The sequence below is a fragment of the Panthera pardus genome, unplaced genomic scaffold (genome assembly GCF_024362965.1).
Source record: "Panthera pardus isolate Hobbes unplaced genomic scaffold, ASM2436296v1 HiC_scaffold_324, whole genome shotgun sequence".
Taxonomy (NCBI): domain Eukaryota; kingdom Metazoa; phylum Chordata; class Mammalia; order Carnivora; family Felidae; genus Panthera; species Panthera pardus.
Window position 1 is genome coordinate 75,719 of NW_026526904.1, and position 14,102 is coordinate 89,820.

Here is a 14,102-nt window from a genome sequence, read left to right on the forward strand (position 1 = left end):
TTGGACCCTACGTTACACCACACACAAAAATCAACCCCAAAGGGATTGAAGATTAAGTATAAGACGTGACACTGTAAAACTTCCTGGAAGAAAACATAAAGGAACATCTGTGTGACACAGGTCTTGGCAAGTGATTTCATGGAAACGACACCAAAAGCACAGTCATGAAAAAGCAAAAACGGCCAAGTGGGACTACATCAAACTTAAAAGCTTCTGCACAGCAAAGGAAAACATCAACAAACTGAAAAAGCAATCTACAAAATGGGCAGAGATGTGCAAACCATGTATCTGATAAGGGTTAATTTTCAATATTTATAATAAACTTTTCTAACTCAATAGTAAGAAAACAAACAAACCAATTTAAAAATATGCAAAGGATTTGAATAGACATTTCTCCAAAGAAGACATACAAATGGCCAAAAGGTATATGAAATGATGCTCCCCTTCACTAAGCATTAGGGAAAGGCAAATCAAAACCACAATGAGATGTCACGTCACACATGTGACACGTGAGGATGGTTATTGTCAAACAAACTAACAAAGAGCAGATCACAAGTGTTGGAGAGTATACAGAAAACTGGAACCCTCGTACACTGTCGGTGGGAACGCAACTGGTGCAGCCACAATGGACAACAGTATGGAGGTTCCTCAAAAAATTAAAACTATCATATGATCTTGTTCGTATCCAGATGTCCCCTCCAAAACAACTAAAAACAAACAAACAAACAAACAAACCGCCAAAAAACCCATCATCTGGTCCAGCATCCCACTCCTGGGCATATATCCAAAAGAACTCAAGCCAGCCTCTCAGAGATGTCTGCATTCCCATATTTACTGCAGCATTAATCGCAGTAGCCAGGATAATGGAAACAACAATCCTGTCAATCAACAGTGGAATGGATAAAGGAAGTGTGACACATCTATACAATGGGATATTATTCAGCCGTATAAAAGGAGGAAATCTTACCCTTTGCATTCCAGGTGCTGTGGATTAAAGAAGCGAAATAGATAATGCTGTTTCTTATCCAGTGCCTTCCATGTGCCAGCTAACGTCAGCTAGGTGTTTTACATTTGTTGCCTCCTGGAGGTCTCCCAACAAACCTTGAGTAGGCAGGATTATTGCCTTTAACCAGGAGGAATTTGAGGCTGAAGGAGAGAGACTGAAGTGGCAGGGTCTGCCCTGGAATCCAGTGTGAGTGTAATCCGAATTTTAGGGCGGAGGGAGGTGAGTCTGGAAAGAAAGGCAGGCACTAGGATGCAGACAGCTTCCGATGCCGTGTGGGTGTAAGGGAACATCATGTGCTCCGTTACCTGCCCTGGGGTACCCCCCACCCCCACCCCGGCACCAGGACCAGGGCAGGCTATCTGAGGACATAACTGGAGTGTACTGGATTGATGCACACAGTGTAAGACGGTGTGTATTTGTGGTCCGCAGGTGGGAGAGTCAGCCCTCTGGTGACGGATCGTCCGTGCATGACGCAAAGGATGAGAATGTGTGGCAGAGGAGGAGAGTTTCTAGGGCTGAACACAGACGTGTAATGTGATCTTTATGTTCTTTGCTCTAGCTCACGTGGTGTAAAGCCTGACCTGCCACCTCTCCCATGGCAGCATCAGTAGGTGTAAAGATAGGGAATGTGGCAGATGCAATTCTGTGAACCATCCTTGCATTACCTCATTATGTATTCACAAATGCAACCCTCTCTGCTTGGTATTGTCACTATTAAGAATAATAAGCCCATTTCACAGGTGAGGATAGTAAGGCACAGGGCCAGGTACACTTCTCAAAATGGCAGGACTGCAAGTGGCAGAACTGAGTTGGAAGGAAGGTTGTTTAGGAACAGAGCTTGTGCCCTTACCCACGACACGACATGGCTCCCACAGAAAAGAAAACCAAACCCCACGATGCTCCCCATATCCAGAAGTCTGCTTTGTGCTGTGAGTAAAGAGGAAACCCCTCCTCAAACAGGTCTAATCACAAAGGCAATTCACAATCACACAGAATGAAATCAGAAGTAAGGGTGGGTGCAGGCGGGGCATATTCTGGGGTCTGGTGACGCCATCAAGGACCTAGGTTCTTTCCAGTTCTCTGATCTTTGTGTGTGTGTGTGTGTGTGTGTGTGTGTGTGTGTGTATGTGTGCGCGCTTTCCATCTTGTGTTTGTCAGAAGAGCCCTGGAAGCAAGGAAGGCAGGTACTGCCATCCCCATCTTAGAACAACAGAAGCTGCATGGCCAGGTCTGGACATAGTGGCCCCAAAGACAACAGGCACTCAGCTATTGCAGGCAGGGCCTTATCCTCTGAGTTTCTGGTCAGACTATGGCTACTGGAGAGCAGGGATCTTCCCTCAGCATTCAGGGCCCATGGTTCAGGCTACAAGTGATGCATGAACACAATTCCACTCATTTGAGGAGCTGCTCAGGGGCTGGCCTGCCTTCGGTGATAATTTGACCTCCCGTTTTCTTGGGTGCCCCTCTGCCTTTTAGTCAGAATACTAGGACATTCTCCAGGTTCTTCTCTTTGGTTCTAGACAAACTCTTTGGCTCTTAGACCCAGGCCCCCGCACGTTTGCTGGCAATGCCTCTCCAGATGATCTGTCAGCCCCAAAAGCAGAACCTAGAAAGTATCCCCAAGGGTGTGAATTCAGGGTTCACGAAGAGGTGACCTTTCAACAAACATTGTGAACAGGGAGAGGAATCTGACAAGCACATTTCTGGGGTCAGGACTTTCCTGTCAAGAGGGAACAGTTGGGAAGAAGTGTCTGAGGCAGAGGCTTCCAGAAACAGTGCAGATACTGCCAGAAGGCTGGAGCAGCTGGGGGGTAGGGGAAGGGAGTGAGAGTCTAACAGAAAGCAGGGGAGAACAACGGGTGACAGGCACTAGATCCTGCTGTGCTGAGTCAGCTTCTGTTCAGTCAGCTGGACTGCAAAGGACACCCAAGGATCACAGATGCCGAATGACAGCCTGTATCGGGCTGTAAGTTAGGCAGAGAAGGGACATGGAGAGGACCACTTAGAGAAGAGGCAGGTTTGGACAAAGAGCTGGAAGGACAGTGAGGAGGAGCGCCTTCTTGTGAGGCTGACAGCAGTCACCTGGATTGACACAGCCTTCACCCGTGTGTTCATGTCCCGTCCCCCAAGGCGATTTGTGCTCTTGCCAGAGCATCCCATATTTAACTAGCAGCCTTAATTCACTCAACAATCCACCTACTGGACAGATCACTGTGGGCACCTACTCTGTGCACCAGTCGCTCGGGACTTGAAAAACATTCTCTGAGTTGCCTGGAGCTCCAAGGATCTTGACCCAAGTTCCACTGTGAGACCAGAACTGTGGCCGATGGGGCAACAGTGACCCACACATTGAAAATCCCTCTATAGCCTCTTTAAGTTTCTGGAATTAGAGATGGTACAAAAGATCCAATCTTCCTCCTCCTCACAGAGAATCTGAGTACAGAGATGTCCCGTTTACTCCATCCTCCTGTGTCATAACCGGTACACGAGCTGCCCTTTGGGATGAAGGACCCTGGGTGAAGGTCCCTCCTTCGCTGAAGAAACATGTTCTAAGCACCACCTGAATTCATGTGTCAGTTCACTGGACTCAGTGGGGACACAGGGATCACACAGGGTGTAGTCTGCAAGCAGATGACCACTGCACATTGTGTGAGAAGAGCAGTGGCAGAATTGAAATCACAGTACCTTAGGGACACAGAGGAGGGCCTCTTACCCCTACTTAAGTGTATGTGTGTGTGTTTGGTCAGGACACACCTCTCAAGGCTGGGGAGGCTGATGACACAGGCACTTTGCTCACCCACAGTGTACAGACACGCACGCCGAAGAACAGAGAGACACCTAGTTAGAGTCGGACTGCAGTCCTTGGGCTACTGGGCTTCAAATCACCAGTGGGGTCTGGTCAGTGCTACGGCTGTGATGCAGCTACTAAAAGCACTTCCTCTGCTTGCCTCTCAATTTGTAACACCTGGTCACCAGTGAGACAGGTAGAGACCTAATTTGGGTGGTGGGGTTGCTTGCAAAGGCTCTCTAACATGGCAAAGTACCGCTCCATGGGGGGAGCCCTGGACATTGAAGTCCTGCTTGGCTGTTGGTTCTGAGGCAAGCCTTCCATGCCAAGGGACTCCAGGTCTGTTGGCTTCAGGGCAGCTCATCGGAGGACAGGCACAAAATCTTAGAACCCTCCAAGGTTGCTGAGTACCTCCATTTCAAGGTGGACAGGTGTTGGGACCATGATGACTATACAATACTGGAACAATATATGCATTTCAGCAGCTGAAACACAATCCAGGAATATCACTGTGAGTGCAAAGTCGGGCTTTGGAGTCAGGCGAAACGGAGGTGTGATGCCCAGATCCACCCTTTCCTGCACCAGCGACCTAAACCTTTCCGTTTGTTTCCTTGTCTACAGACAGTGGGCTTTGACACTTACCTGAGTGTTTGGGTAATAAAACTGTATATACCAGCACAGCTGAGCTCCTCAACAGCCAGGCTGCAGAAGAGACAGTCACACGGTGCCCTGTGTGAGGGACATGTCAGCATGGAGCAAGTATGCCAGGACCTTGGGACTCTAGTCCACGCCTCTGGCTGAGGTTCGGGTTTGGGGGTTGTGGTGGTGGCTGGACCGGTGGTTCCATCTTTTCTCTTGTCCAAGGGACACACTTCATTTCATGCCTAGGCAGAGGAGTTATAGTGAATGAGGTTAATGCTCACAGTTGAGTCTATGACAAGACAGAACCAGCAGGGGGTGCTGCTGCCCCCTGGACCCCACAGGAACTGACAAACTTTCCTCCAGGGGTTTCTGGCACCTGGTAGGGACCCCTAAGGAGTTCTATGAAGGCACTGTCAGGATCCCTTAGAGGGCTCCAATAGTGAGCAGCAGCTGATCTTTGCCTCCTTGATGGCCACAGGGACTAACAGACCAAACCCCTTGTAAAGGGAAGATTAGTTAGTACACTTTCTCTTGTCCCAACAGAAACTCAGGCTGCAACTCAGAGTGAAACATTATCAAAACAAAGTCCAAGGGAAGTAGTGGAAGGCATTTAATTTCTTGGGTCAAAGGTGCCATAAAGTGACATATTCTTTCCACGTTTCTGCTTATCCCTCCTCACTGGAAGGCAGGGCCCCTTCACATTGGGAAAGTTTGTGACACATTCCAAACTCCGTGTCCAAGTGCATCAAAGGATCCATATGAAAGGAGATGAGATCTTTGCTGTGTGTCATCCTATTCCTAGCAAGGAAGCCTTTTCCAGAACAACTGTGCTGTCAGATTGGATCTCCAATTAACTCACTGTGAACCAGGGTAAAACATCTATTTGGGAGAATTTATAATGAAATCTCCATCACTTTTCAGTAAAAAGTTTTATTAACAGTGCCGTTTCATCCAGGGATTCCTAGGGTTAAATGGAAATCGCTCTCTACTTAACCTGATAGCTTGCTTGAACATCAGTAGGAATCAGGCAAATGAAGGCTGGGGACAGGAGACGCAGGGAGGAGAGAGAGTGCCCGAGCCCAGTGGCCATCTACTGAACAGAAAGAGGTTTAAGTTGGCTGGAATATGAAGTGGGGGTGGAGGAGGCCATCTGCTGAAGATGAGGCATTTGAGGGTAGGCAAGGCCTGCTGTGCCTGGTCCAGGAGGCTGGACGTTATCCCAAGAACAGCAGGAAGACCCTGCAGAGTTTTGAGCAGGGTACACAAGACCAGATTAGGATTTAAGAATGGTCCCTCAGGTAGCGGGATGAAGAAATTTGTGGCCAAGGGTTAATATTGGTGGCAGTTATCAAGCAGAGAGGAGGGTCATGTGGCCTAGGGAACTAACTGTAGTGATGGAAGTAAGTGTCAAGATCTTATTTTGAAGGACGTAGGAGGTTGGACTGGACGGACTTGGTGTTTGAGGGGGTGGTGAGAGAGGCAGCAAGGAAGGACGGCTCTAAGAGTCGCTGGCCGAAGCAGCTGGGTAGAAGGCTGCTTTTCACTGGGTTAGGCAACACTGGAGGAGATGCCGATGCATGGGGAGTGGGGGTGGGTGCAGGTGCGTTCACTTTTGGACATGTTGTGTATCGTTGCCTGTGGGGCTCAACCACTTAGTACCTCAGTGACCTGGGGGAGCTGACCTAGCCTCTCTGTGCCTAAGATGCATCCTCTGTAATAGGAGAATGATGCTAATAATTAGAAAACACAGCTAATTTCTGATTCATTTAGTCCAGGATAATGTTCTCTACTTGTACAGCAGAATGCTGTTTTCAAGTTAGGCGGTCCCTAGGCAAAACGGGAGTCTCTCTGCTTATCCATGTATTGGTTGGCTTTACTTATCTGCCGTGTGTATTTTCAACATGCAGTGTGTTTTGGCAGTGCTAAAAGAAAAACAATTAATTCAAAGAAATGTGTTTAGGGGCACCTGGGTGGGTCAGTTAAGGTTAAGCGTCTGACTTCGGCTCAGGTGATGATCTTGTGGCTTGTGGGTTCGGGGCCCACGTTGGACTCTGTGCTGACAGCTCAGAGCCTGGAGCCTGCTTGGGATTCCGTGTCTCCCCGACTCTCTGCCCTTCCCCTGCTAGTGCTCTGTCTCTCAAAAATAAATAAACATTAAAACAAACAATCAAAAGAAATGTGTTTATCACGTGTGATAGTTAGCCTGTCAGTTTGTCCCTCAAAGACACAGCCCCCCTTCAGACCCTCCAGTCTTCTTCTTGTAGCCTCACTCCCTCAGAGGGCGGCGGGTGAGCCTTTGGGACCTACTTTCTCCAACAGTTCTCTTCTCTGTAAAGTCATCTTTACAGAGTCCCAGAGAGTGCCTAGCACCTGTTGAGTGCAATCTGTCTGTGAGCCTGTCAGTTGTCTCAGGTGTGAAGTTAGGGGACAGGAGAGAGCCGGATGTGTAGATCTGGAAACCAACAGTGTGTGCCTGTATTGCAGGCAGGTGGTGAAGCCATATGTACCAAGATTTGAATCAGGGCCCCATCACTTACTCCTTGTGTGACTTTGGGCAGGTTACTTCACCTCCCTGTGGTCAGTTTCCTCATTTGTAAGATGAGGATGATGATCCTATTCTAGGATAATGACTCATGGTTGCCTCCTTCTTTTAGATCAAGAAAATACTACCTTTTAAAACTATAAAGTGCTCTTCAAGTGTAGATTACTTCCAGGGTTAAAAAGAGAATCTCTGCTTATCTAGCTATCTGCTTGGACAGGCACGAAACATGCCATGCTCATTTTTACCCTGCAGACAATGTTGAACTTCACTCGAGCCCTGAAGAGAGCCACAGTCAAGAAATCTCGACAGGCTTTCGTGTTTCAGAAATGGCTTATCACAAAAGACCACTCTTCCCCCTTTAACCTAGAAAAGCCTTGCTCCTCACGCTTTGTCACGCCCTACCATATGTCTGTCGGGTGGCTCCTGGGTTTACATGCGACAAGGCCAAACACAGACCTTTCTCCTTTTGCTGACTGGGGCAGACACACAATCCCTCCAGCTCCCTGATGTAACTGAGATCAGAAGTCAGCCCTCCTGAAACTAGCTAGACACAGAGAGAAACATTTCTTGTTCGTGGAGACTAATCCTGAATGCAGAAACATCCTACCTTAAATCTCCCCCACTATAATGGGTCTACTCAATCCTTAGGGGAAAAGAGGCAAAACCACCCTGCGCAGACCGTGTGATGTTCAGATCTGGGCTGCTCTCAGCATTGCAACAGCCTGAATAGTGAGGTGCTGTACTAGTTTGGTTTTTCTTTCCTAGTATGCACGCATGCAAAAACGACCGGTAAGAACACAAAGATCTGAAAGTGGTACTTCCTGCCACACGTGCGCCCTACAAAGGAAGTAACCCAACGTCACTCGTCACTCGCAGCGCCTGGAAACTCTCCCTACCACCTCGGGAAACATGTATCCTGTGCAGTCACTCAGGTGCGCCACAGTCACTCTGGGGTGGGTTCAACCTTCTCTACTCCCTGCGTGGTTACAAGTCCCGGATTCCAAGTACCCACGCCACGGCCCACGGAGAGGAAGCCACTTCGCCCCGGGGCACCCCGTTGTCCCTCCCTGCCCCGTGCAGCCCGAGGAAGGTTAAGGAGCACCCGGCTTCTCCATAGTGTCCCATGTCTGTGATGTCACACGTAGTCCCGCAGCCCCTCCTCCTGTGGCTGGTCTCTCTAGGAAGTCGGGAGGACTTCCCCTCTCGGTGGTCTTAGCCCTTCTCTTCTGGGGAGGTGGGGGTTCAGACCTGGGGCTGAGGATAGGAGGGGGTGCGCTGGCGCAGGGATGGAAGGAACAGGATCCCGGGAAAGAACATGCATGAGAGCAAAAGCGGGAACCTAAGAATAAAAGAGGGAGAATCTCCCTAGAACAAGCCGGGCGTGCATTCGTGTCACAGGACCACCGTTCTTTCTGCGCCACACAAGAGCAGTGCTCTCTGAAAGAACAGCTGTTTTTCTCAGAAGCCTGCCTCTGCAGTGTCAGAACTGAGGTTTGACAACCTGTGTGTGGCATATTTCTCTTTCTCTAATTGAGGATGCCATATTTAGTGGAGACGAGTTTGACACTTCCCATGGGCATTGCTAGACACCCCCCCCCCCGCCCCCAGGCCATAACTGGGCTCCAGTCCGTGTTCCACGGGTTCAGAAACAGTCTGTTTCCTTGGCATCACCTCCTGTATTAAACCATCTGAGGAATTCTGTCTAGGAGGTGACATACAAAAAATAGGCTCTGTCATTCCTACACTGGTATACAATTATTTAGAGTGTTGTAATCAGATTACAAGCTCCAATATATAATATTTACAAAAAGAAGGCATGTTTGGTTGTCCAGTTTGCTGAAAAACAGCCAATCCTGGGCAGCAGACATATAAGTGTGATGAGAAACTTGGCTTTATAATTAATCACAGAATTCCATTTAAATTTCCAATACAATTTCCTTATATTGACTACTAATGTGTGTATTGGGTGGGTCGTGTGTGTGTGTGTGTGTGTGTGTGTGTGTGTGTGTGTGTGTGTCTACGTGCACACGCGTGTGAGTGTTAGGGTGTTTTGTCAAAAACCTAAAAGTGAATGGCCTGTCTTGCCCGAGCCTCTCAAGGTACCAGTAACAGAGAGAAAAGATTTTTTAAAATTCCATATTGGAAGGAGCAGATTGTGAACAACTTCCTATTGGAGTGTCTTACCTGGAACCTCCTGGGATTCAGCAAAATGTTTTGTGAATAGTTTTTTTTAGGGAAGCACTGGTTCTACTGTTTTTAGTTGAATATGGACTACATTTAAAACTGTACTTGAGATTGTATGAAATAGGTAAGCTAAAGCTCGAGATTGGGAGAACCCAACCCTAGGGAAGGGTCTCAGGGAAGCTAACCACACAGAGTCAATGGTCTAGACAAGGAAGACAGGCTGTTAGGAGCTGGAACAGACGAGTTCAGTCAGTCAACTCAGATCAAGCTCTGTCTTTCTGGACAGTTGTCAGACTGAAACATCAGGAAGAGGCCACAAATACCTCAAGTATGAACTTCAGTGTGTGACAAAGGCTCTCTAATCAGGGTATAAACACTCATGTGGCTCAGAAGTGTCAATCCCTGGAAGAAAGCACTGAAGACAGAGGCGAGTTTCCTCACCCTGGGACCCAGATCTCTGAAGCATCATACCCTAGACACAGACTCCCAGATACTTCATGGGCCTCCCACTATGGCTCTCAAAACCCAAAATATCCCATTGACACACTGAGGGAAGCCAACCACATTGACTCAATGGCCTAGACTAGGAAGCCAGGTTGTTCGAAGCTGGAGTGGATGAGATACAGACCCAAGAGAAGGCAGCTAGGAGACCTCAATGCATTGGACATACAATATCAAACCACCCACAGAATTCAAACTCCTATGGAACTCGAGATATGAGGAGAGACACAAAACAGCTCAGAGGCGATAAATTCTATAATACAGATCCACATGCATTTTAGCAACCTGACAACCTGCAACATAGAAACTTAATAGCTCACAGACCTTACACCTTGCACACAGATGCCATACAATCACAGAGCTGACAACCTTGCATGTAGACACACAAACAGCACAAAACACCTGTACCGTGAACACAAGCTTGCTCAGATACCTCCTGTCCCATGACAAATAACCTTTGCAATCTCACAACCTAGAATATGGGCCCCCAGGAGCTCAAATATGCCAACCTCAACAGAGACCCTCAGGAGAGCTCAAACCCTAATTCCTGAAATACATAATGGGAACAGCCCCAGACAACTTACATTCTGCACGCTGCACCTAAAACAGATCACATACCTCACTCACCAGGAGAGACCCCTAACAGCCCAGACAACTCTCACTTGGACACACAACCCTCCACAGCTCAGTGATCTCCCATACTGGACACAGACCCTCTCACAGCTCATACATCTCAAATCCTGGACCCCAAAATGGCTCGTAAAACGACATCTTGTTTTTGAACACAAAAAGTCACTCCATACAGGACACATGTCAATTAGAGACACAATGAGGTCTCACCCAGCCCCATGAGTGAATAGCACAGAGAGACTGAAATACAGAATTACAGACAGCCTTTCTTGGAAACCGCTGTCTCCACAGTATTAGCCCCCATCCCAGTGCACCCATCCAGGCACGTGAGGAACCTCTTTTCCCAGGGATAAATGACCCCAGGTTTTGCCATCATTGGCTGTTTCTGGACAATGACTCAGCTGCACTGGTCCCAGGCCACAACTAGGAGGGAAGCCCCCGCTCACATGTCTGACAGACAGTAGAGCCCTCCACCCATCAAAATGGGGAGACCTTCTAGGTTGGAAGGGTTCATGCCATCTTCAGGAGACTCCCACTGTCCTTAAGGCCCCAGAGCCCTCCTGCTGAGGAGCCATTGCCCCATCGTGGGGATCGGAACCTGTGGGGAAGGCAGAACAGGACAGTCCCACGCTGCTCAGGGTAGATCCACGCCCTCTCAGTCTTGTGGAAGGCCTGGCCCTCATCCCATTCACCCTGAACACACTGCTCTCTTCAGCCTTCTCAGCTCCTAACCCTTGGAGGCACTGCAGCCACCCAATTTTCCCAGTGTCCATGTGAGCCCCAAACACAAGGACACCTTCAGTCAGCAGGTCTGTTGCAAGCCAGTGAACACCAGTGGGGGAAGGAGATGGTGAAGGGGTTCACATTGCCGTGCCAGGATGACCTGCCACAGACCACTTACCTGACCACTGAGGGTGCCCCTGTTCCACCCGCTTCTCTACCTTATCATCTCCCCATCCACCCAAAGGAACCCAAAGGAAACCTGTCCCCTTCTCTCAATGCCTAATTCTGCTTTAAAGGGGAAGGTGGCATGAGGGTGTCCACAGTTCCTGTGGGGCTTTGTGCAAACTGTGAGGCGCATACGTTCCCCGCCCCCCCCCCCCCCCCCCGATCTCCCACCATGAAGCCAACACCAGAGCAGGCCTATTTGCTCACGTGGCAGAATCCACGGCGAGGCTGACTTGGGCCTGCCTGGTGCGTGCACCTTGTCCTCCTCAGGGGACACACACACTGGCCCATCTCTCATGCCATTGTGAATTTCCCTCCCCCAGGAACACAGTCTTGCATCTGCAGCCTTTCAGGCACAGGTGTGAATACAGTCAGGGCTTAAGGAACGACTGGGGAGAAGTTCATGGACATGAGAACCCACCTATCTCTTACTTGCCTGCCCTCACTCAAACATCTCTCCTGTCTCATGCTTAAAATCCTATCCTCTAAGTGTTCACTTCTCTGGGTTGAGTAGGGCACCTTGTTTCCCTCAAGAAACTGGCTTGGAGTAGGTCATGAGCCCCTCTTTGAAATATCTCTGCCCATCCAAGACTTATAGTCTGGTGGACACATAACAGGACACTGGAGAAAGATTTAGTGATTTGTTATTGGGCTCATTTCACTATAGTGGGATCCTGGAAGCACTGTTAAAAAAAAAGTTGCAGGAAGACTGACTAAAGGACAGACTAAGAGAAGCCAGTGATCCCACTGACCTGGGTAGCATCTTCAGCTTCTTTTGCTGGTGAGCAGCCTGAGGTTCCACGGCATGATTCCAAACCCTCCACTTCCACCTCCACTCTTCAAAGCCCCACCTGTGCACCCATAAACTCTCTGAGAAGGACACCCCACCTCCAGCCAATGGGATTCTTTTCCTTGGAAGATCCTGGCAGGCAATCCCATCTAGACTAACCAGTCTAGTGTGGTCCTTAATCTCTGCTCTGCTCACCCATGAGGAAACCATTCATGTGCTCCTCTTCCATGTTCCCTGGTCCCTACTTGGTTAGAATCTGTACAGCTGACGGGCTGGGGCCAGAAGTGGGACGATGGTGACCTCCGGAGAGGTGGAGGTCCTTGCATGGTGGTGAGCTCCCCTGCACCCTGCCCGCAATGGTTTCTTTGGGAACACAAGACTCCCTCACTCCAGCTGTACCTCCCAGAGGAGACTGCTTCATCTGGGACTTCAGTGGTACATCCTATTACAGGAAAGTACAACCTGCTGCTCCTCTAGCAACCTTTCACCCTTTCCTGCCACCCCACACCCTGGTAATTTGCCCAGATGGGGTCACATCACCTCCAGCTCCACTCCTCCCCAGGAATAAAACTAATGGGCGCTGCATCCTTCCATCATAGTCTCACTACTCTTAAACTCCCCACAGGGATCATTCCACTTGCATACGCCAAGATCTTGCAGAGAGCCTGAGATAAAGTGTCCAGCCTCCTGTCTACATCTCCCACGTCATGAATGGGGTGCTTAGGGTGCCAGCAAAGGGGCATTTGTTACTCCAGTCACACCGAGGGTAGTGTGACTTGGCAAAAGAACTTTGCAGGGCTCTCTGACGGCGTCTATCAAAATTTGATTCTACTGTGTCCCTACCCTCAGCAGAATTTCAGCTTCATGAAAAGAGGAACATATGTGGGTCTTCTCTAATGTCTCCCCAGCACATACAGTGGTATCAGGCACACAAGAAGGTACTTCAGAGATGTTTCCTTAGCAAAAGGTTTCCTTGATCCAGCAATTTCCATTGCTATTAACTTGTCTTAAAGAAATATTTACACAGCCACAGAAGTATGTGTACAATGAGAATAGCAAATTTCGGGGAGTGGGGGTGGGCTCTAAATGGCCATTGGTAGTCAATGACCTTTGGGAGGGTAAATGAAAGATGAAGTGTTCCTATCCTACAATGGAGCACCCACTGGCCTTGAAACAGAATAAGAGGAGCAAATTTGTACTGACCAGAGATTTTTATTTTATTATTATTATTATTATTTTCAAATGGGGAGTAGCAGATCAGTGGTAATCCTAACTCAACCAGTGTCTGTAAGTGTATATGTATGTGCAGGTGCAATTTGTAAATACTGATAACGGGGACAAGACGGAAACACCTATCAGACTACAGTGGTCACCTCTGATGATCAAACTGGTGAAGGCAAGACCTGGACAGCGTATTACATCTTTTGGGGTAGGCAACTGTACTTCTAAAATGGCCAAAATCATATTCAAAAGCAAATGCTTTCCTTTACAATTTTTTTTCATTTTGTTAAGCTGTAAGTCACTTTCCATAAAATTCACCCTTTTTTGTTGGCTTTTACTATGTACATATGGTTGTGCCAACCATCACCAACATCTAATTCCAGAAGAAACCCTACGCCATTAGCAGTCCCTGCCCAATCCCCCCTCCCAGGAGCCCTGGACATTTACTAGCAGCTTTATGTCTCTACAGATTTGTCCATTCTGGACATATCCACTAAATAGGATCCTACATTATGTGGCCTTTGAGTCTGGCTTCTTTCACTTAGCATAACGTGTTCAGTTTTCGTCCGTGTTGCAGCAAGTATCACTACTCCATTCTTCTTATGGCTGGATAATATTCTACTATATGGATACATCACCACAGGTGATATATTCATTATTTGGTTGGCACTGGGTTGTTGGCACTCTGTTGTGATTAATGCTGTTAGGAACACTCGTACACAAGTTTTTGTGGGGGCTTATTCTTTATTTGTCTTGGATATATATACCTATGATGGCATAACTGTGTCATACAGCAGCTCTGTTTAACTTTTTGAGGAGCTGCCAAACTGTTTTCCACAGCAGCTGTGCC

General features: G+C 48.3%; 1 protein-coding gene across 16 annotated transcripts in view; it reads right to left on the bottom strand.

The window, feature by feature from the left end:
* Nucleotides 1–14,102, bottom strand: part of LOC109261226 (protein FAM156A/FAM156B-like) — a 45,342-nt gene that overhangs the window by 9,033 nt on the left and 22,207 nt on the right. For 2 of the 16 annotated variants that reach the window (XM_019439797.2, XM_019439793.2), the window contains one exon: nucleotides 968–1,231. The exons of 9 other annotated variants lie outside the window; for them this stretch is intronic. The gene's annotated coding sequence lies outside the window, so the exon portion shown is untranslated. Of the gene's footprint in view, nucleotides 1–967; nucleotides 11,382–14,102 lie in introns of those variants that run through there. 5 more of the 16 variants (XM_019439802.2, XM_019439789.2, XM_053893562.1 and 2 more) reach the window with 5 other exon arrangements.